This window comes from Pavona decussata, unplaced genomic scaffold (genome assembly GCF_977016875.1).
Source record: "Pavona decussata unplaced genomic scaffold, jaPavDecu1.1 SCAFFOLD_92, whole genome shotgun sequence".
In the NCBI taxonomy this organism is placed as follows: Eukaryota; Metazoa; Cnidaria; class Anthozoa; order Scleractinia; family Agariciidae; genus Pavona; species Pavona decussata.
In genome coordinates, this window is record NW_028145509.1 from 949,902 (window position 1) to 971,107 (window position 21,206).

At 37.8% G+C, this 21,206-nt stretch overlaps 1 pseudogene across 1 annotated transcript; it reads left to right on the forward strand.

Moving 5' to 3' along the window:
* The first annotated feature begins 15,125 nt into the window (after positions 1 to 15,125).
* Positions 15,126 to 19,673, forward strand: LOC146473736 (steroid 17-alpha-hydroxylase/17,20 lyase-like; annotated as a pseudogene). The gene is made up of 3 exons (XR_014866293.1): positions 15,126 to 15,418; positions 16,025 to 16,182; positions 17,371 to 19,673. The product of XR_014866293.1 is annotated as a steroid 17-alpha-hydroxylase/17,20 lyase-like (transcript).
* The last annotated feature ends 1,533 nt before the right edge of the window (positions 19,674 to 21,206 follow it).

Here is a 21,206-nt window from a genome sequence, read left to right on the forward strand (position 1 = left end):
ATCTCGGCTTTTTTTCGGCGGGATAAACTGCAAATGTCCAACCTATGTGTATATTAGATTAATTGATCTTAAATTATTAGACGGTGTTCGTATGTTACGTCATTATACCTTTTGAAGTTGTTGTTTTGCAGTGGACGATTAAAACGTGCTCCAAGATAAGCGCACGTGCAACAGAACTGAAAGCATTTTTTCTGTTTCAAAATTTTTCATTTTCGAGCGGAGCATCTCTCGACACTACTTGCAGGCTGCAATTTTAATTCAGTAGTTTTCCAAAGCAAACTAAGTTTCGTTTCAAGTTTTCATTTTTCGTGCTTTTCCTTACGTCCCTGAACTACAGTTTTCATTATTTTTGTCATTTCCACTCAATCGTTGTAAGTTTTTACTTGTCTTTGTAATATGCATGTCTTATCATGCAATTTGAATTGCAAATATACCGCTAAAAATTAATCTTTAATTCATCTCTCTTCTTGCACATGGCGCCGTTCGCAAAGTTAAACGTCCATTATCTCGGGCTCAGAAATCGTTGGTTCGGAGCTTTTATGGAGTATTATCTCTACCTAAAGAACTTCAAGGCGACTGCAAAGCGCGGGGGAACCACAAGACTGTAAAACAAGTACAACACTGAAGACAAAACGACGCAGAGATCAAGGATTTGACGTTCATCAATGCTGGATTTACAAAACGAAACTTCAAGGAATAACATTCATTCTATAACAGGTAATTTCTCTACGACGTATCAAGTTTTGAGAAGTTAATCTTGAAATGAAAGTCAAGTTGCAAGTTAATTAGTTTAATTATCGTGGCCGGTCATTCGTTTTGGTAAAAGTTGTTAAACTTTGCTTCAACTGCTTCAATAAGCAGAACATGATGAGTCACCTTTTATTTAGTATTGTAACCATTTCGTATCAAAGGACGTCATTAGTTCTTAAAACGAACCTAAAAGAAAGCAATATCTTGAAATTTTGTGTGTTCTCTAAGTTTGATCGTTGTTGCATGGCTGTAATACTCTGGAGGGCGGGGTGGGGGAAGGGCAGTGCCGTCAAGTGCGAGGAATCCACCCTACTCCCCTCCCCCAAAGGTCTAAGAAAACCTCAAAAAGCCCCCCAGATCTTTGATCCCATAAATTTATACCTATATCTTGTTCTAAATTATTAGGATAAATGTTTACAAGAATTTCAGTGGAGCTAGCAGTATATTACCAGCCCTGTTTTCTCAGTCGGCTCACAAGTTGTTCCATCAGCACAAATGGTATGCATCAGCAATGTCAAATGGCCCTACAGTTAAAGGTGATAAATTAAATTGTGGAGATTTTAAGCGAAGTAACTGATACCTATCCTTGTTATTCCACTAAGGTAGAGGTTATATTAGCAAAATAATCAGATACCTGGGTTTCAAAGTGAAATCGACATTTTTCTTTTTGTATATTTATTTATATAATCAATCTTAGATTCCAGGAAAACTATTTATTGAGCTGCGAAGTGTCAGGGTTTTAGCGGAAATATGGTTTCAGATGTTTCTATCCATTCAGCAGTTTCAGAGCTTGGCCTATACAGCACGGGTATGCTCATTTAGAAGGAAAAACGACTACACGTGTCACTGTGATCTTCCAATGGGAACAAAAAGTCATGTAACAAATATTAATCACAAGTGCTTTTAATTTTAGGGCAAAAAGTGAATGCAACTTAGTGGAGTTAATCAAAAGTGCACTTGTCAACAAAAATGTAAGTATTTTAAGGACGGTGCCTACTAATACCAAAGTATTTTTGTGCAGTTTATGACTATGCGGGAAAAGCAGATCTTTGCAAGGCCTATTGGAATCCAAAAAGAAAATTGGGGGTAACCATGCATTTTTTAGAGATAATTAAACATTAATATCTCTAAAAAACGCCAAAATATAAAGCAATGTATGGGATTTTTTCCTAAATTGAAGCTTAATTATCTCTGAAAAATTCATGGTTACCCCCAATTTTCTTTTGACATACCAAAAGCATTTGGTAAGTTCTGCTTTTTCCTTATAGTTTTAAACCGCGCAAAAATATCCCTGTATTAGTAGGCACCACCCATAGGAAACCCGAGTATCTCGCGATGCGCAGAACGTATGCGCAGTAACAATAGTAGGCACCGTCCTTAATTGCTTGCCAGAAGAGTGTCAGAATTACTGAGCCATTTAAACAGCAATTAATAGTTTAATTTGTAACGTGCCACCAAGCAGAGTAAGATTATCGCTTGTTGGTCCTCGTTACCTTGTCTTGTACTAAACTATATCTACAAGACGGTATTCAACATGTAATATTGTTGCCTGAAAAGACCATGCAGCTATTTATACCAGTGCACTGAACATCATTTTACTTGCTGGGAGATGAACCTGAATGAACTGAGCGGGGTTGCCGTATAGTTTTTTTTTTTTTTTTTTTTTTTTTTAAATACGCCTTTGCACGTTAACGTTTGATTTTACTTTACGAATGTGCCTCACAAATTCCATTGACATCGAAAGCTGACTGAGCCCACGCTGTTTCAGAGGCATTCCTAAGCGACACTGCTGATTTATTTGGCGTGCATAGCAACTGGGTAATTTATCCCAATTAAAGTGAAGATAAAAACCTGAACTGAATGGAGCTGCCATAGGCGCCTTTTTAAAATGCTAATGTTCTATCTTATTTGCCTAGAACTTACGCACAAATTCAAGTGTCAAGGGCTTTTGTAAGCGACCCAGCTGATTATTTTGACATGCATTATTGCTGGGCAGTTTACCCCAGTTAACCTGTAAGCACCATATTAACCAAACTTACGTTGAATTTAAAGGGCCACACTGAACATGATGCATCGGATTGAAGTAACACAAAGCGAAAGAAGAAGCATTAATCACAAATGGTGAGTTTCCCAAGGACGGGATTTCGCCTTGAAAACAAACTGATCCGCGCATTTTAAGCCCTCACACGCCACTTACTGTTTTATATAGAGCATTCTGCGATTTCAGTATGATCACTCCACATTTTTTTTATTCCTATTTCGAAAATGTTCTGTAACTTTTCACTGCGATTGAATATGGCAAAACGCAGACACGTTTTTTTAGCGCTTTGGGTCCGGAAACTGAGGAGCAAATTAAATTAGCGGAAAAAAAATTCGCTTTGACTTGAAGCTTTCAAAAGGTGATTCGGACGCTCGCACTTAGAGGTCGTGAAAAATTAGACTCTTCATTTTATTTCAAGATGCTCGGTATAGTTTGATAGCCAGCTCTATAAGCATACCCTTCAATACCCTTTCGCTCACCGGAAACTAGACCTGAAAAATGACAGATAAAGGAGAGCTCTTTCGTCCTTGTTGAGACAGGGTTTGTCTAGTTTGCGCAGTCTCTCTTTTGCTTGAGAATCCACAAGAAAGAACACTAAAAACTGAGCGAGCACGACATTCGGAGTCGCATGAACGAGCGGCAAAGCCGCGAGTCATCTTGCATACTTCCCCGCGAATTTTCGAGATAAAGAGAGACTGCTGGCACTCTAGGGTTTCTCCGTAGCTGTTCAATTCAACATGTCTCACATACCTAAGTAGTTACGCCAAGTGTTAAACGCATTCAATTGCATCCCTGTTGAGAAAAAAGTAAATAGTATGCCCACGAGACTGAACCGATATACTTACTAATTGCAGATTTTGCTTATTTTTCAGGTCACTTTGTAGATGACAAGCCTTGACAACACAAGCATGGGAACATGAACAAGTCAAGCACTTTTTTAGTCAAGGTAGAACATAGGTATTAATTATTTTCCAAAAGCCGACTAAGATCGAAAGTTCTTCCGTGAATCGAATTCTCTGAAAACACGAAGGCGCATTTTATCAAAGGGCCTCGATTAGCATGTAATTTTTCACGTGAGTTTCTACGCATTTTTTGTATACTTTATCGCTTTCGTGAAATTTCACTCTTTGGTAAGCCACATCGCTTAGATTTCGTAACAGAACGGAAAGAAATGTTTTCTTCGTTAAGGAAATTATCAATTTTACAGCCGAGGCATGTTTGGTGAACTTCAGAACTTAGAAATTCTCTTAATCTGCTTGATTTTGTCGGGTTTTGAAAGCAAATGAGTCTTTTAAACTATGCCTTGATATATATACAACAAATTCATACCAAAGCGACCGTAACAGAGCAAAATTTTGCGTGTCGATGTAAACTGGATTCAAATTTTCTCGTAATTTCAGATTACTTCCCAGTCTTTATTTCAAATTTTAGTGTACAGCCGGGTTTGATGGAAGAAATTGTAAAAAGTTGTACTCACGGGTGATTATAGTCAGGAATTTTGTTTACTTGTTAGCAGCCAAACATTTTCAAACGCAATATCGGTTAAAACCATGCATTTCAAAATGATTTTTTCGACTAAATCCCATACCGATATAATTGATCCGCTCGTTATAACAACAAATAAATGAGTCTAGGTTTTTCATGGAAAGCTCTTTTTTATAGTGCGCTTTCGTGTTCATTTTGCATTCGCAAAGTTTAGAAAACAAACAGTGTTTCTACGAAGTAATTGCACGACATTTTTGGCAAAATTAATTTGTCTAGAAACGGAAATCACAGTCGTTCATGTTTATTCAAATTTTATTGACTAGCAATTATACAAAATTAATTTTTGCGCAAAACTCGATATTTTTTGGCTCTCGTTTCTTGTTAGGGTAACGGCTGTTCAATTTTGTCTAATTTTCCCGCCAAAAAACTTAGAAAAAATACGGGCGCTTAAAATACGCATGCGCCGTCCTTTTTTTTAATTTTTCCATCTCGTTACCATCTGTTTGAAAATTATGAATTTTCCCGCCAAAAGACTTTGAAAAAATACGGGCGCCAAAAATACGCATGCGCCGTATTTTTTTTTTATTTTTCGCAGTCTATTTTATATTTGCATTCAGTAATTAAGCTTAATGATGCTACTCTAATTAAAAAACGTAATTTCAACAATAAAAGTCGCACTCAAGCAAACAATTGTTTCATTGTGTCCTTTATTTTCTGTCTTGTACAATAAATAATTTTAGTTAATTGATTAAGTAAGAATTAATTTTTAATTAAAAGGTGAGAACAATCTTTTTCTATATATACTAAGTCTTTTGGCGGGAAAATTTGGATAAATTTGCACAGCGTTTCCCCTGGCAACGCATTTGGCCAAAAAATTAACGGAGTACTCTTTGAACATTTTTCGCTTACAAAAAAATTCAAAGAGTGACCCTACAAATTTTACCCGCCAGATAAATATAAACCACCTCGGATAGAAACTTAAAGCAACTGTCAATTTTTGTTCAATTTCTGGAAAATTTAAAAAGCGAAAGTTTGAATTTTAAATGAAGCGTTCGTTTTGGTAAAGTTTCATTTCCGAGGTGGTTTATGCTATAACAATCTAAAGTCATCTTCACAAGGCTAAATAAAGTTTGCAAACTTGTGTTGTCAAATACAAATTGGCGTGAAAGCAAATTGAAAAAAACGGCTTTCAAACATGCTGAAAAACTGTTGTTTGTTTTCTCGACGTTTTAACATGCCAAATCCTATTTGACAACACGAGATTGGAGACCTAAATTTGCTGAGTGAAGGCGGCTTTAGAAATAAAGAAGCCACATGGTAATTCAAGAAAAATTTTTTGCAACAGAAGAAGAAACGTTTTTGGATTGTCGCAAAATACTGATTGTTTCAGGAAAGTTTTTAAAGCTGAATTAATACTTCAATGTCTTTTCCTTCAAACTGTTGCAAAATTATCTAACTTGCAATGTCGCTTTTTGTGACCTTGTTCAACCAGCAGGGTATTAAACTCCACGTCCATATATAATGTTGCACAGGATAAGACATTTGTCAGTGAAAGCATTTAGGAAATGATTCATCATGTACAACCCACACCCAAATTTCAAAACTATTCTGTTTTACGAGTATCGAGATAATTCGTCCTAAGTGATCTTCGAAATTTTATCGCTTTGTTTTTGTTTTTGTTTTTTGTTTTGTTTTTTTAATCAGGTTTTTCTCTCCTTTGTGATCGAAAAAGACAATTTTCACTTAATCTCTTAATTCACTCCGTCTCTTGTTTTAACCCTTTTTGGTGGTGAAAATATTAAAAAAGTTGTGTAATTCCTTGGCAAAAAATTTGCAGTGATGGTTATTTAATTTCCAATGATCGAGATAACCAAATCCTTGCTTACAAGTTTGATGAATCGATCTCGTTTTAGCAAATTTTTTTTCAACTATCAATCAAAATAATTCTATTCACTCTTTAGTTTCAGCCAATTTTCGTCCAATTTCAACCCCCTTAGTGATTCTTTGTTGTTGTTGTTTTGTTCTGTTTTTTGTTTGTTTGTTTTTGTTTTCATTTGTCGCAATTTCTGTTTGTGTTTTCCTTTCGTTTCTTTGCCAATTCTTATCGAAAATTAAACGTTTGAGCTTTCACTCATCCCCCTTGTCCAATGCAACACTGATAAAGTTAAACAAGGTCTTAAATAACGACTACACTACTGACACTAATGTCTGGTTGAGATAATGCAAACAATTCAAACCTAAAAACAATAGCTAGAGCGAGAGAGAGCCAGCGCCTAAACGAAGAAAAGCAGATTATACATACATTCTTTTTCTATAAGTTAGAAAAGTTCAATTTTTGAGGCAATGGAATCTGGTTCTCTCTAACATCAAGAAGTTCCTTACATGCGACAGAAAGCTTTATTTTTTGTGTAAAGTTTTCATTTTCGCCCATATGATTACTTGTTTTGTTTCTTATGTCTAGTACTTCAAAGTGACGTGTAAATTTCAGAATAAAAGAAAATTCTTCAATAACTTAATAAGCATTCCTTACTATTACTATGTCAACCTATATTCCAACGAACGACTTGCGTAGGATTTCACAAAAAAGAAAGGCTTTAGTTTAAAAAAGTAATGCAAATTTCACAACGGTACCAGAAAATAGCTGGTATGAACTCATTTTGATAGGCTTTTGAAAATCATTTCTGAAGTAGGAATCCACTGTCCCTCAAATAAAATTTAAAAATTTTAATGTTTGAAACTTTCCATGAATAGAAGAAGTAAATATTCAATTGAACGAAAACGAACCCTTACACAGTTTTGACTGCCTTTGAGGAATTTAAGTTTCTTTTTCCGATCGTTTGAAACAAAATCTAAAGATTTCGCAGGCCTGGAAACTCAAAAGTCTAGCTTGAAATATTCTATTGCAATTGTCCAGCCGTAAAATATATCTTTTAAAAACTTAAAATACAGGATTCGCGTGGAAATAAATGCAAATGAATGCATAATCTTGTATTCTACTGGTGTGAAATTCAAGTTTGTTCCAAATTTATTTTTTTCCCTCGCCTTCCTTTCAAATATGACTAGATGCACCCTAAATGAATTCCAATTGCCTGAATATTTTTCGAGAAAATATAGCACCTTTAATTCAACAATCTTTTTCCGGCCTTTAACCCTTTTCCCTGCCTAATTCGAACGCCGAAGACGTTTTAAATCGTTTTTGTAAACATTATTTCAACCAGACACTAGTTTACTATCTATTATAATATGTCAAGAGAACATAAGGGATTAAAGAAGCTTTAATTTATCGTCAACTTTCCCCGAACGTTTTTTGCTTGGAATGGAAATAAATGATTTGATTTAATCGCTTCAATTTATTGCTCATTAGGTAATTTTGTAAAATGAGAAATATAGGAAGAAACGCTCGTGCAGGCGCACTAGTTTTTTTGCGACGATTTCGTTTTGTAGCTTGCCCTTTTCTTTGGAATAAGGATTCCCTTTGGAGCCTTACGTTCCCTTGACAACTACAGAATCTTACAAGGTGCAACTGCCAGGTGCCATGTCTAATGGTCTATTATGATTCATAGCTAATTTTGAGAGCCAAGATTAGAAAACATCTAAAAAAAAAAAAAAAGAAATATTTTCAATGCTGACACATTCGTTGTCTTTTTCCCCTAAAGCCCTTACGAAAATTTGAAACTAAAGGTCACACAAAATCTCCGTATCAAAATTCATAAGGAAAGGACTTCTTGCACCCTTGATTACCCCCAATCTAGCAGTAGATAATCCTGTTTTTAAAAGTACAGAGAGGCAGTACCTAGTATAACTAGCCAAATTGAGAACAAGCTTGAAAACCCTATTTAAACTGAGTAGCCCACCCACACCCCCATCGCACCCCTGGCCTAATCAATGTATCCTAAATTCCACAAAACGTTTATGACACAAATATTCGATCAGCTAAGAGATGTAGGGAATCGTTTTTCATCGTAGTGGAATTTAGTAGCCAAATTTAGTTGTTGTTTGAATGGGAGAAAAAAAACTTTCTGATTTTGATAACAAGACCAGAAAAATACATGCTTGTATTTTGTCAGTGTCACTTTCAAGTTTTGCCACTTCTTGTCGTTTTTGTAGTCCTTAACCATCTTTGATGAGTTTTGAGTCGCATTCTTTGCATTTTGAACAATTATCCTTCATATAACCCTGCAGATTTAGACCCCAATGATTTACTGGGGGAGGGGTGCCGCCCACCACCCAACCACCACCCTATGATAAATCTCTTAGGTCATTAACAGTCAGCGTTTTAAACGCGATTTAGTATATCTGTGCTCCCTTCAGTTTCAAAAAGTTTTGTCCTGTTACGTTCGATATGGCAGTAACATTTCGTTTTCGGCGTAACCATGGCATCTGGCAGTTTAACCTTGTAATATAATTATCTTATAAACCCAACTTTGAGCGATCGCTGTCTTACTTATAAAAATTCGTTGTCAGCCAAGATAAATAAGATGAAAAGATTAATCGAACTTTCAAGTTCCATCAAATGCGGAAATTTGAAGACGAATTTTAAATTCAACTGATTAAACGAAAACATTATCTGAAGGTAGAAGATCGCTCAAAGTTGACATCAAGAGTCCTCAGTAAAAAATATCTCTCGATGGACGATTACTGGTAAATTTGGACAAAAGCAAGAAACGCAACCCGCATTTCCAATATAGTTTAACGACAACAACAAAAAAGAATCGGTTAGCTTGCGAACTGAAGAATTTTACCTCAACTACACGAGAATATGACGCAAGTTTGCTTCAGGGGCCTAGAACCTCCCCGATCGCGGTCAATATAAAAATCAAAATGTCATTTCCCATAAACTTCATTTAGCTCTGACACAATTGATCATCGTCCATCAGAGGTATTTTTCTGGCAAATTAAAAAAAAATCAATTGTCTTAGCTTATCTTTAATCCCGTTTCTTGCAGTCCAGTAGTTGCTCTGCGATCCCTTTCGTCTTCTTGTACATTGTTTCTTCCTCAGATGACTTCCATCTTTAAGAAAGAAATAATAAAAAAAAAATTCATGAGCTATTTTTCAGAAAATATATCGTATAGCCATTTATGCTAAGGTATAATTGGATCCTTTCCTTCCTAACTGTAGAGATTATTTAGTTTGCCTCAAGAGGTGAAATGAATTTGACAACAAAATTTTCATTAAAACCTTTAAATTAGCTCAAAAAAGTATTTCTAGAGTATATTTTCAAGCTTTCGGAGCACCAGAGGAACTGAAATACGAAATATTTCCGTCGCAACAAATCCAGTGAAAGGACCAAAGGTGCCACGTCAAAGCACGTGCTCAGTGCTTCGAACAAGTTGATCCAAAATCGCTTGCACATTAAACGGCGAACAAAGCCAACTTCCTCGCTGCCTTTTCCTTTCTTCCCTTCCCTTTTTGTGAGATAGCAGCTGAAATTAATTGTACTTTCGCGAATTCTGGTATTATTGCACTTCGGAAAATACGTTGAACTGAATCCACTCAAGCCGAGCAGACCAAAATAATTCCAGGACCTGCTCGTTTACTAAGAGTTTGAAAGTTTATGGGCTGAGGTCCTTTTAAAACATACACTCACCATATGTATTTTGTCTTGTTTGAAGCCAAGTCTTCTTCCTTCCATTTCGGTACATTTTCAAGAGCACAGTTCGTCCTCACACGTCTTCACTTGTTGGCAAGGTCGTTGCTTTGACGCGAAATCTTCAAGATGTAATGAATATGCATTAGATGCTGGAACCAATCAACAACTGCTAAAAACGGCACCAGTGCGTGCTTTCACAAAAAATGCATGCCTTCATTGATATGCATTCATAAGAATTAATATGCTATCGCTTTAGTCGAGCTAAACGCCGGCCTATCAAAATGGCAACCATTTCTGAAGGCCCCTCAAACCAGGATAAATTCATTGCGGAGAGATTGGTTTCCCGCTCACGGGCGCAATTAAATTTTGGTTTTGAAAGTGAAATACTTCTGGCAAAAAAAATTCTCAAGAAAATTATCTTCTAATTTCTTTGTATTTTCAAAAAAATCAGTTTCTTTCGTGCGCAAGCGAGATTAAAAGACGTAAGAAACCAGCAAAATTTAAGATACATCTTGATTTAGGAGGACTTCGTTTATCTGGTCCCTGGTCCCTAAAACGTTCTCCCTTTTGTGCATAAAGAGCATTTGCTATAGAAACAAAATGTTTCTGAAATATAATCTATCTGGGCGTTCCCAAAAATTCCCTTTTCACCTTTTCACTATTCCACTTCCACGACAAATTAAGTGTGTTAACGCAAAACGTTTTGATCATGAATGTCTTAAAGGAGGTCGAATAAAGAAAAGAAAAGAACGTTACTTATGTGTTTATCTTTGGATGGTTAGATCTTGTACAGATTCTGCGTATACAGTGGAACCTCACCTTACGACCACCTCGTTATTACGACCATTTTTTTGTGCCCCGAACCAATTGAAAGTCCAGTCATTTTCTTAGTTTTACAACCTCGTTAATTCGACCACCCCGTTATTACGACCATATATTTTCGCGGCCCGAAGGCATCTTTGAGTCGTGAAAATGTGGTCGTAATAACAAGGTTGTCGTAAGGCGGGGTTCCACGGTATGCTTAACTTCATAGACCAGACGTAAACGAACGGAAACCCATTTGAGACAGAGCTCCATTTAGGCAGAGAAGAGCGTTGTGGCGTTTTTCCGTCATCAAATTATCTGAAATAAGTTGAAAGTTACCACTCTCGTCAGTAAGCTCTCGTTATTGAAGGCGTACACAATTATAACTTAAACGTTTGAAATACGTTTACTTTTATGTAAGCATCATAAAGTGTCCAACCTTGTTTTGGAATTCGTTTTAGAAGCAACCGTTTAGAATAGCGCGAAGAATGATTGTAATCCAAGTGAAAAAAGGCGAGGCGACTAGCCGGGAGAAGGCGCTCCCTCTCCCCAGTCTCTTCTTGTTTTTCTTTCGACTTTCCATGATTGCTTAGTAAACATGGCGCCGTCCCTGCTCCACGCGATTTAAATTTTTCTCAGCCTTGGAAATGTTCTTCTACCCTTCCTCCTGTTGTTTCTTCTACATTACATGGTGGTGCTTTACGAATTCAGGGACATGTCACCGGGACCGCGTTTAACGTGTCTTCCTGTGTTGGGGAACATCTTTTCCCTCGACTCCAGAGCAGAAAAGTCAACGGATGTTTTTCGAAGGTCGGCATAATTTCAATCGTGCTTCACTGCTTATTCCATGCTTTAAGGTATTCTACCCATTGCAACCTTGAATAAGCTCGTAAACCGACTTGATTAGCACTGAATCGTTGAGCCGTGCATGTACAGACAGTCAACCCCCTTCATTGCGGACACCCTCGGGACCGCGAGTTAATTAGTGTCCTTAATAGCGAGAGTCCGTAGTAGCGGGAATTTATTTCAGTCAAACGTCTAAAATTTATTTATGCTGGGGATTTACTTGCTGTCCGTATTATCGGGGTGTCTGCAATAGCGAGGTATCCGCAAGACGAGAGTTGACTGTACTTATAATTTCCTATGGCGCCGTTTATTTGTCAGAATTTTACAAAGGGAAATTTACGGTTTTTCTTCAGTTTTCTGGTGCTTAGTGAAAATTCTGATCTGTACAGTGTAAACCCAGGATGTTTACTACGAAAAATTGGCTTTTGGTGTAATAATTATTGAGATTTCTAGATGTCATCATGACATCATTCTCAAGCTTAAAAAATACTATTTTATTAAACTATGTTACACATATCATGTAAGTCCATATTTACTGTAAAGAAAAAATTGATCCTGCAGCTTGTCTCAGACTCTGCGCCACTGACTGTTCAGATACGTTATCAAACATCCAGAATTATTTGCACTTTATTAGATGGACCGATGTCAGTGTTTTCAAGAATTGTACGAAAAAGTCAAAAACAAATAAATGTTTTCAACCTTGAAAAAGCGTTAATGATCAGGAAGTGTCGTTAATTAAAACCACAATGATTTCAAGTGTAACTCTTAAAGCCCTTCCATTGTTTTCAAAAGATATTGGTTAGGATGGAAATAACAAGAAAATGGATAAAGTTGAACTGATTTTCACAAAGCATCAAATTGTATTTCAGGATTGTCGTGAGGCCCGGAGAAAAAAACACCACATCTTTATTTATTTATTTATTTATTTATTTATTTATTTATTTATATACATTATTTATACAGAAATTCCAGTTCAGCATAGCTGGTTTAAATGGAGATCTGTGTAAAATAATAAGAATAAATAATTCAATATAAAAATGAAAGCAAAAAATCAATCAAAGAGTTCATGAAGGTGAGAAATTAACTAAGGTGATTTAGATGTTTCTTGACTCTCAGTTTAAAACTAGTGAGAGACTGATCATGACGTACGTTACGAGGAAGAGTGTTCCAGGATTTGGCGGCATTGTACTTAAAAGATGTTTGAAATTTAGTAATCTTGGCAAGAGGCAGGCGAATAAGGTCTTTGTTCCTGGTGTTGTAGTTATGGATCTGCTCCGAGGAGTGGAAGTCATCTAGTAGATAAGCTGGGGCCAAGCCAGCCCCTGTATGCACTTTTGGTATTCTCTGCGGCATTGAGGGGATGGCCACTTCAATGTTTGCTGTACATCGGTATCGGTAGCCTTGCGACCCGCAATTATTCCCGCAGCTCGGTTGAGAAGACGATCAAGGTAGTTCTTGTTTCCGTGACCGCAACCATCCCACACAACGCAACAGTAATCGAATAACGGTGGAACCATAGCATTAAACAGAGTAATGCAAGCTTCTTTTGGGATGACTTTCCGGGCTCTACGAAGCATTCCAAGACGGGAAGAGATTTTATTTTCGATATGATCAATGTCTTCATTCCAATTTAGGCAGGGATGCAGAAACACGCCCAGATATTTAAATTTGTATACCCTTTCAAGATCTGTGTCATTAACACTAACTGCGAATGACTGGACTGAGCTCAATTTTTGGTGAGTTCCCTAAAGCATAACTTTTGGTCTTCGAGTTATTTAACATGAGATAGTTTTGGTTCAACCATCCGACAACGTGGTTGAACAAGAAACTATGAGAGAAGGAGACATGCGGGGAGTGCCAATGCCCGATGTAAATAAGTGGGTGGATGCCAATGGAGACCTCACTGTGAAATTTATTATCTTATACCTTGAATTTTAATCTGATCATAGACTAATAAATATTAGATCTGAAATCAGAGGGCCAATCGATGGTTCATTTTTCTTAGTAATTAGGCTAAACTTCTAGCAAATTTGTTAAATTTTAAACCTTTGATCGAAACTACAATACAAATCAAACAGTCTGTAAGCCAAAGTATATCAAGGTTCTGGTACAATATTAATTCATCAAGTTCTTAATTAATTTCCATCACAGTGTTGTTATGTACAATGGATTTGCTGATATTCATGTGTGTACAAAGCTATGACGTAATACAAAAATTTAAGATAACATAGCATTATCAATAATACGAAAATCTATGTTAAGTTACAATGTAATCTGTTTAGAATTTTAGAGTGTTTTGGTACTGGTCACGTGACTTTAAAAATTATGGTCAAGACTCTTACTTAAACTGTTGAAGCAACCTCCCATGGAACAACTGTTCAGTTTCTGGCCTCAAGAGGAGCATACCGGTGGCAAAGCTATCAACCACTCTCCCGTCTCCAGAAATCAGATTTACATGTAAACAGATAAGCAATACTCTGAAAAAAGAGCAAAGACAAACAGGCTTAAATGGACTTGGCTAGTAAACAGTTGAAGTTAATACACCCATTTTGAAATCACTGTTGTTCTTGCAATCTGATTGGCTGTTATGATTCTTTTCACTAGATTGTTTCTGTTTTTAGCACATCAAAATGAATTTTTTTCCTGTCCCGGAATGGCGGGGAGGAGGGGGGCGATGGTTAGTTGATTGTAGGAAATACAAATAAAAATAACATTTAAATCAACTAAAGATGAATTGTGGTAAGAAAAAATGACATTTTATAACTTCACATGGTTTGTCAACACTGTTTTCAATTATTGGTAACGGGGATTAAAGGCATACAAATATCACCTGCACACCAGTGCCCAGTTGTTCAAAGCCCGGTTAAGCTAATCCTGGGCTAACATAAACTGTGATTCAAGTTTACAGTTGCCCTTTCCAAAAAATAATCCTACCTGATTTTCTCCCGTCCCTATCGCTTCATCTTCAACTACTTTAGGCCTCCGTCATCCAAAAAGGCGGCCGATCAAAGCTCGAACCCAGGGTTCCCTCGAAAATGAGTCTCCCCTCACCGCCTCGATCGAGTGTTCATTATCCCTCGTTTTGTATTTTCGTTTTTCATTTGGATTCGAGGGTAACTTCGTTCAATGTCCAAAAACGAGTGTTCCCTCGTTATTGAAGTTTATTATCGAGGGTAACCTCGCTTTCTACAATGTCTGAAAATGAAAATGAGTGTTGCCTCGTTATCGAACTCTAAAAGGAGGGTACCCACCTTGCTTCAGAGAGTGGCTCATGTTTCGTGTGTTCATATCGTATACTTTTTTATCGGATGTTTTTTGACTGGTTTCCCAGAAACGGTGAGTGATCCGCTTGTTCCAGGCATTCAGATACAAATTTTTTATTCTTATTTATACTTTGCACGACCCTACAAGCTGCAGAGCTTTAAGGAGCTTTAATTTTAAACATGGTAAAATAAAGGCTGTCTTTCTGTCTGTCTGTCTGTCTGTCTGTCTGTCTGTCTGTCTGCCTGTGGAGCGAAGAAAATTACGATGAGAGCGAATAATAAAACGTTTTTTCCCAGCTCGCAATATTTCCTTCACGGCGGGCTTACTGCAACATTGCGTGACAAATACAGCAGGCAACGAAGCTGGTTTAGTCACGCTTTCATGAATCGATCGTTCACTCACTTTGCATGATTGCTTAGTAAACATGGCGCCGTCCATGCTTGCCACGATTTACAATTTTCTCAGCCTTGGAAATATTCTTCTGCTCTTCCTCCTGTTTTTCCTTCTATATTACATGATGGTGCTTTACGAATTCAGGGACATGCCACCGGGACCGCGTTTAACGTGTCTTCCTGTGTTAGGGAACATCTTTTCCCTTGATGCCAGAGCAGAAAAGATAACGGATGTTTTTCGAAGGTCAGCATAATTTGAATCGTGCTTCACTGATAAGTCCATGTTTTAAAGTATTATATCCATTGTAAACTTGCATCAATTAGCTCGAAACAGCAAATGCGAATTACCAACAACACGACTTAATCAGCGCTGAATCACGAAGCATGTACTTATAATTTCTTATGGCGCCGTTTGTTTGTCAGAATTACACAAAGGGAAATTTACGGTTTCTCATCAGTTACTCTGGATGCAAATGAGAGATTTTTTCTTGGTTAAAATTCCGATCTGTACAGAACAAACCCAGGATGTTTTCTATGAAAAATTGACGTTTAGGTGTAAGCAAAAATTGAAGTTCAACTTTATTAGTGTGTGGCAATCTTCATAATGACATAACCACTTATATTTCTGCTGCGTCATAAAACGTTATGTTGTTCAAACTTGTGACATTAGCATTTACATAAATTTGAATTTGAATTTGCGTGACTTCGCCCTTATGTTGTATGCCCGCGTTATATCGCTAGTGTGAGCCTTTAAAACAAAGAGCTTTCGTCTCCTTCACTCTAACTCCCTTTGTGCTAACAATACTGCAAGGACTATTGTAGACTATATCCCTATAATCTTAATTTGCAGTCTTCAACAAAACTACGGCCGCATTTACTCACTACGGCTTGGAAGCTACAAGTTTGTAATGGCTGCCACTCCTGAGGCTGTGAAAGAGGTGCTCGTGACGAAATCTGCCGATTATGCTGGGAGACCGCAGACGTACGCCTTTTCTACCATGACCTTAGGTTTGTAAATAGATGATTTTTTTAATAGACTACTAATCTACGTAAGGCTTGGCTCAAACCATTTGATACACTATCGATTCTCGATAGACAATCAATTTGTGATCAGGTAGTGGCAACGATGGTTGCAGAGCATCATCTGGTGAAGTAACTATTAAATTGTTTGGAAAAAAAACTTTGGAGATTTTGACCCATTAGAGATTGATGCAATTCGGAATTAACCTAGGAAAATTTTCTTTTAAAATGCACTCAAGTGACTACTGTGTTTCCCAGTGATGAATATAAATGGATGTTACTATCTGCTTCTGTTTTATTTTACTCCTAATAACTACAATAACGGAAAAAAAGAGTTCGCATTTACGATGTTTCCCTAGGCAGGCGACAGATTCATGGCACGCACAAACGAAGCCGAAGTGTTCCCCAACCCCACTCCCTTATAATGTGGAGCCTGTGTAATAAAAATAACTTGTGGATTTTAACATTGTCTCGGGGTGGGGGGGGGGGAGAAATTATTAACATGGGCCTAAAACAAAAAACATGGCTTCATTTTTTAGACACGCTAAATTAGCAGTTCCGTAAACTTTGCCCCGTTTACTTGGGATAGCCGGTCCCCTAACGTACTGGACTCAATCAAAAGACTCGACTGAGTTTAACTGTTCATCGTTCTCGCGTATTCACTCAGTTACAGCTGGTGTGTAAAGAGCTACTCTGAAAACTTGAACCGAAATCCTAATTCTTATACTACATTTTCTACATTGTGATTGGTCGCTGCTAAGCACTAGCAAAGAAGTTATTCAAGGTAAAGTCAATCATGTACAAATTAGTGTCTCCACGATAATGATGTTGGCAAAAATTAACGTCACGCATGTAATCACGCAATCTCCAACAGCAGTTAATAGGAGGACTTTAGAACATTTGTCCCAATAACTTTTGTCCTTGATTACAGTTAGATCTTTACAGATGATCGTTCTTGTAAAAGATTAACTATTCCTTTCTTATTCTGCAATTAGCATTCTAGGTAAGGGGCACAAAATTATACTAAAAAGTCGAAAAAAATCCTTATCACTTTATCTTACGTGCATTTGAGACGTATAATAAGGTAACCTTTCTCTTCCGTTGGGATGGGCTGTGACGTCAATATAAGATTGTTATTCATGCATTTTCTAAACACCAGCTTTTTTCAAATTCTAGGTTGTAAAGATATCGTTTTTGGTAATTATGGACCTGCCTGGAGGTTTTATCGGAAGCTGTTTACTACAGCCTTGCGCCAGTACCTCTCAGACATCCCTCTGATAGAAAGACGAGTCACAACCCAGGCCGAGAAAATGGCGCAGTTCATGGACAACAAGATGGAAAGTCTTTTGATCCTGCAGATTGCCTCATAAAAGGTGTCGCTGATGTGATTTGTGGAATTACGTTTAAAGATGGCTCCGATACAACAAACTCAGATTTGAACAGACTTTTGGAACTTAACAAGTATATAATTGCAAGTGCCGATGATTTTAAGTTGCTGCAGATCCTAGATTTTTTCCCGTTGTTGAATTGTCTCCCTTTTAAGGCCTACGATCGGATTTTTCCGTGTTCTTTTGAAATACACGACATCATTCGCAAGTTGTTGAAAGAAAGAATAAAGACGTTTGATCCAAACGAGCCTGCAGAGGACCTCATGTCAAGTCTTCTTCGCACAAAGCATGACCTCGAACCTGAATGTGATAGTGATGAAGAGAAAGCCGCACTCCTTTCCGAAGACTATTTCGTGGCCACCATCGTGGACATGTTTTTTGGCGGCTACGAATCCACAAGCACCACATTAAGATTTCTCGTCGCCTACCTGGCCAACTTTCCAAAGTGCCAAGAGGACACCCAGCGCCAGCTGGATGAAGTGGTTGGCAATCGAAGACCCTCTTTAGACGACCGTCCTAATCTGCCCCTCATTCAAGCAACGATCTTAGAAGCACTTAGGGTTGGAAACGTTATACCTCTTGCAGCCCCTCATCTCACCCTCAACGATACAACTCTCTGTGGCTACCGTGTTCCAAAAGGTACAATCGTCTTTCCCAACACAGAGTCCGTTCATCTGGATCCAGAATGCTGGGAAGACCCCACCGTGTTTAACCCGTACCGCCATATTGACACAGACGGCAAACTAATCAGCAACCCGGACAATTTCTACTCTTTTGGAGCAGGACGTCGAGTCTGCGCTGGTGAACCTCTGGCTAAAGTTGAGCTCTTCTTGTTTGTCTCCTGGTTGCTTCACAAGTTTACTTTTGTTGCTGAAGAAGGGTTTCGACTCGAGGTGAAAGGAGCGATCGTGCAATTTCCTGTTCGTTACAAGATACGCGCCATCAAGCGAAAGTGAGACAAATATAACGATGCCAGAGGTATACATCTACCACATTTACCTGCCCAGTACTATAGTAAATTCATTTTCGATAAATTAACCATATCAACGACACCACATCTCCCTTCCCCTTTTCTTTTTCTTTTTTTTTTTTTGGGGGGGGGGGGGGTCATTTGTTAAGTTGGTTTGTTCTAAATCCAGTTATGTCTATGATTGTATGGTCTTTGCTGAAGGCAATTAATTATTATGAATTAAGTAATTGATTGCCTTCATCTTTCCTTCATATAATTCAAATAACAATTCGACCACGAGCGCTCGTTAAAATGAAATGGTATATATGAGATGATAGGTGGCCAACGGGGCCCGTATGCTAGTGATGACCGTCCATATCCAACAAGCGGAAGTGGAGCATTTGTTTCGTAAAATAGCAAAGCAACGAATATTGCTAGATCATGCTGATTTCATTTTGCAAGAAAGACTAGAAGACTAATTATTGGTTGCTATTTTTCGGCTAACTAACAATTATTCCACAAGTAGGTGTTCAACAAAAGATGATAGATAGCCAACGAGGTGCATAGCACTAATACGTCTATAATCATCCCATATCCAATATGCACAAGCTCGAATGAAATAATCGCTTGATTGAAAACAACCTGAAATATTGCTAGATCATGCTGAATTAACTTTGTAAGAGAGTCGACCGGAGAACTTGTTAATGGTCACTATTTCTTAGGCATAGAAAAAGTGCTTATATCCCATTGGTGCTACGCCAATCGAAACGTTTTTAATAATGATGATCATATATTCAATTAGTTGATAACGTTAGGTGGCTTATGATGACTGCGATTAGAACTCTTAGGAAAACAGACATTAAGAAAAAAGCTAGAAACCTTTTTATCTAAATGATCATTAAAGCTTTTACTACTTAGTTCTCTGTGTAAACAGTGTTGATACTTTTGTTCGTAGATCTGCTGCCACTTAATAAATCTATCGCTCCATGGTCTGTAGAAGTGAGATGTTCATCATTTATAGTTTCCAGAATATCTTGTGTTACCTAGAGGTATCCTACGAAACGCGAATGCTGTCATTATTAAAATTTTTATCGATTATTAAGACTAGTATTAAAATTCTGGTATCTCTACCTTTTTCAATATTATCGTTGTTGCTGTTGTTGTTGTCGTAGTGACAAACACATACAAGTCTGTCTTCATTTCCCTTGACGAAAGCACAAACAAAAATCATACAAATGCGGTTCATCAACCTTTTCTCCCCACTTCAATGCTCTTTTTTTGTTTTTGTTTATGTTTTCTTGTTTCTTCTTTTTGCTGTTTTTGTTTCCCCCCACCCCACTTCCCCCCCCAATAAACAGTGATGAATCGATGTTATTGCTCAAACAAATACCATCAGATGATGAAACTGTCAGAGACACAGTATTGTGTTACTCTACATGTAGAGTCCACATCCCTTCTTCCAGGTATTCTTGGTTTTCACGTGACGTCAACAAATTCTAGTATTCAAAACCGGGATGCCTACAAAATTTTTACCTTCATATAAGGAAAGATCACCTAAAAATATGTCTTTTCACAATTTTTTAGCTCGATGTCGTACTACCTTTTGAAAATAGGACAGTTTCAATTTCCAAGTTTTCATCGTGCGTGACATCAAGAGGACGGCCGTGACAGAGCTGTTCCGTATCTTAAAAATGCCTCTTCGGGTGATTTTCAGCATTCTAAACAATTTACGTTTGAGGAGAAATATTTATCTTAACATTCGAAAATTCACAAGGGAAAACAAACCTCATTTCTGGCAAAAGTGAACTCCAGATGTTTTTTCCTATTTCCGGCCGCCATGTTTGAGTCCCTCAGAGGGACACCAACATGGGGTATTCATACCCGGGGGGGGGGGGGGGTTCTCCCCTCGGAGCTATACGGGGACGTGCCGCTGGATAGGGTATGGTTTTCGGCCTTTCTGCCCTGAACTGGGTATATAATTTCAAGCGAGTCTGTCCTGGATCCGTCCTAAACAGGGGATGGTTGCTTGACTGTCGTCTTGTATTTGGCAATCCGAAATCAGAGGCGTTAGTCTGTATTTGTTTTAGTGAACAATGCTTCACGTCAATTGACGGTTGAAATTTTGGGATTTTTCGCCATCACTTCCAGGAAGTGTATTATTTTATCTGTTGTGATTGGTATTCGCGTTTCAATGCGTGGAACATGACGTCCGGTAAGTGACAGTGGGCCTTTAAATGTTATTACTATTGCCGGCCGGCCAATAATAACTTGTGTAACACAAGAGATAGATGTTGTCCTTTGTCTTAAACAGGTCTTAAAATAGAGGGTGCTGTCCTACGTAGGGTAGGTATTTAAGGTTATTTTCGTCCTAAACAGGGTCAGGGTTTCAAACCCCCAGCGGCACCCCTATACCCAAACATGGGTCAAGTGCCTCCTCCCCCCAACGCCCCGACCCCCGGGCTCTATACTAAGCTCTATAAATTTGTGTGAAACATTTCGTCAAATAACTTGAGTACGGAATACCGCACAGACCGTGACACTTGGACAGGTTTCTTATTTACTTATCATCTATAACTTGTCAATTTCTTGACTTCATTCATGGAATGGTTTCACTTTTTTTTTTCACGCGCACGGCAATGGCGTGACAGTGAAAACCGGCAATTCGAAGAGATTTT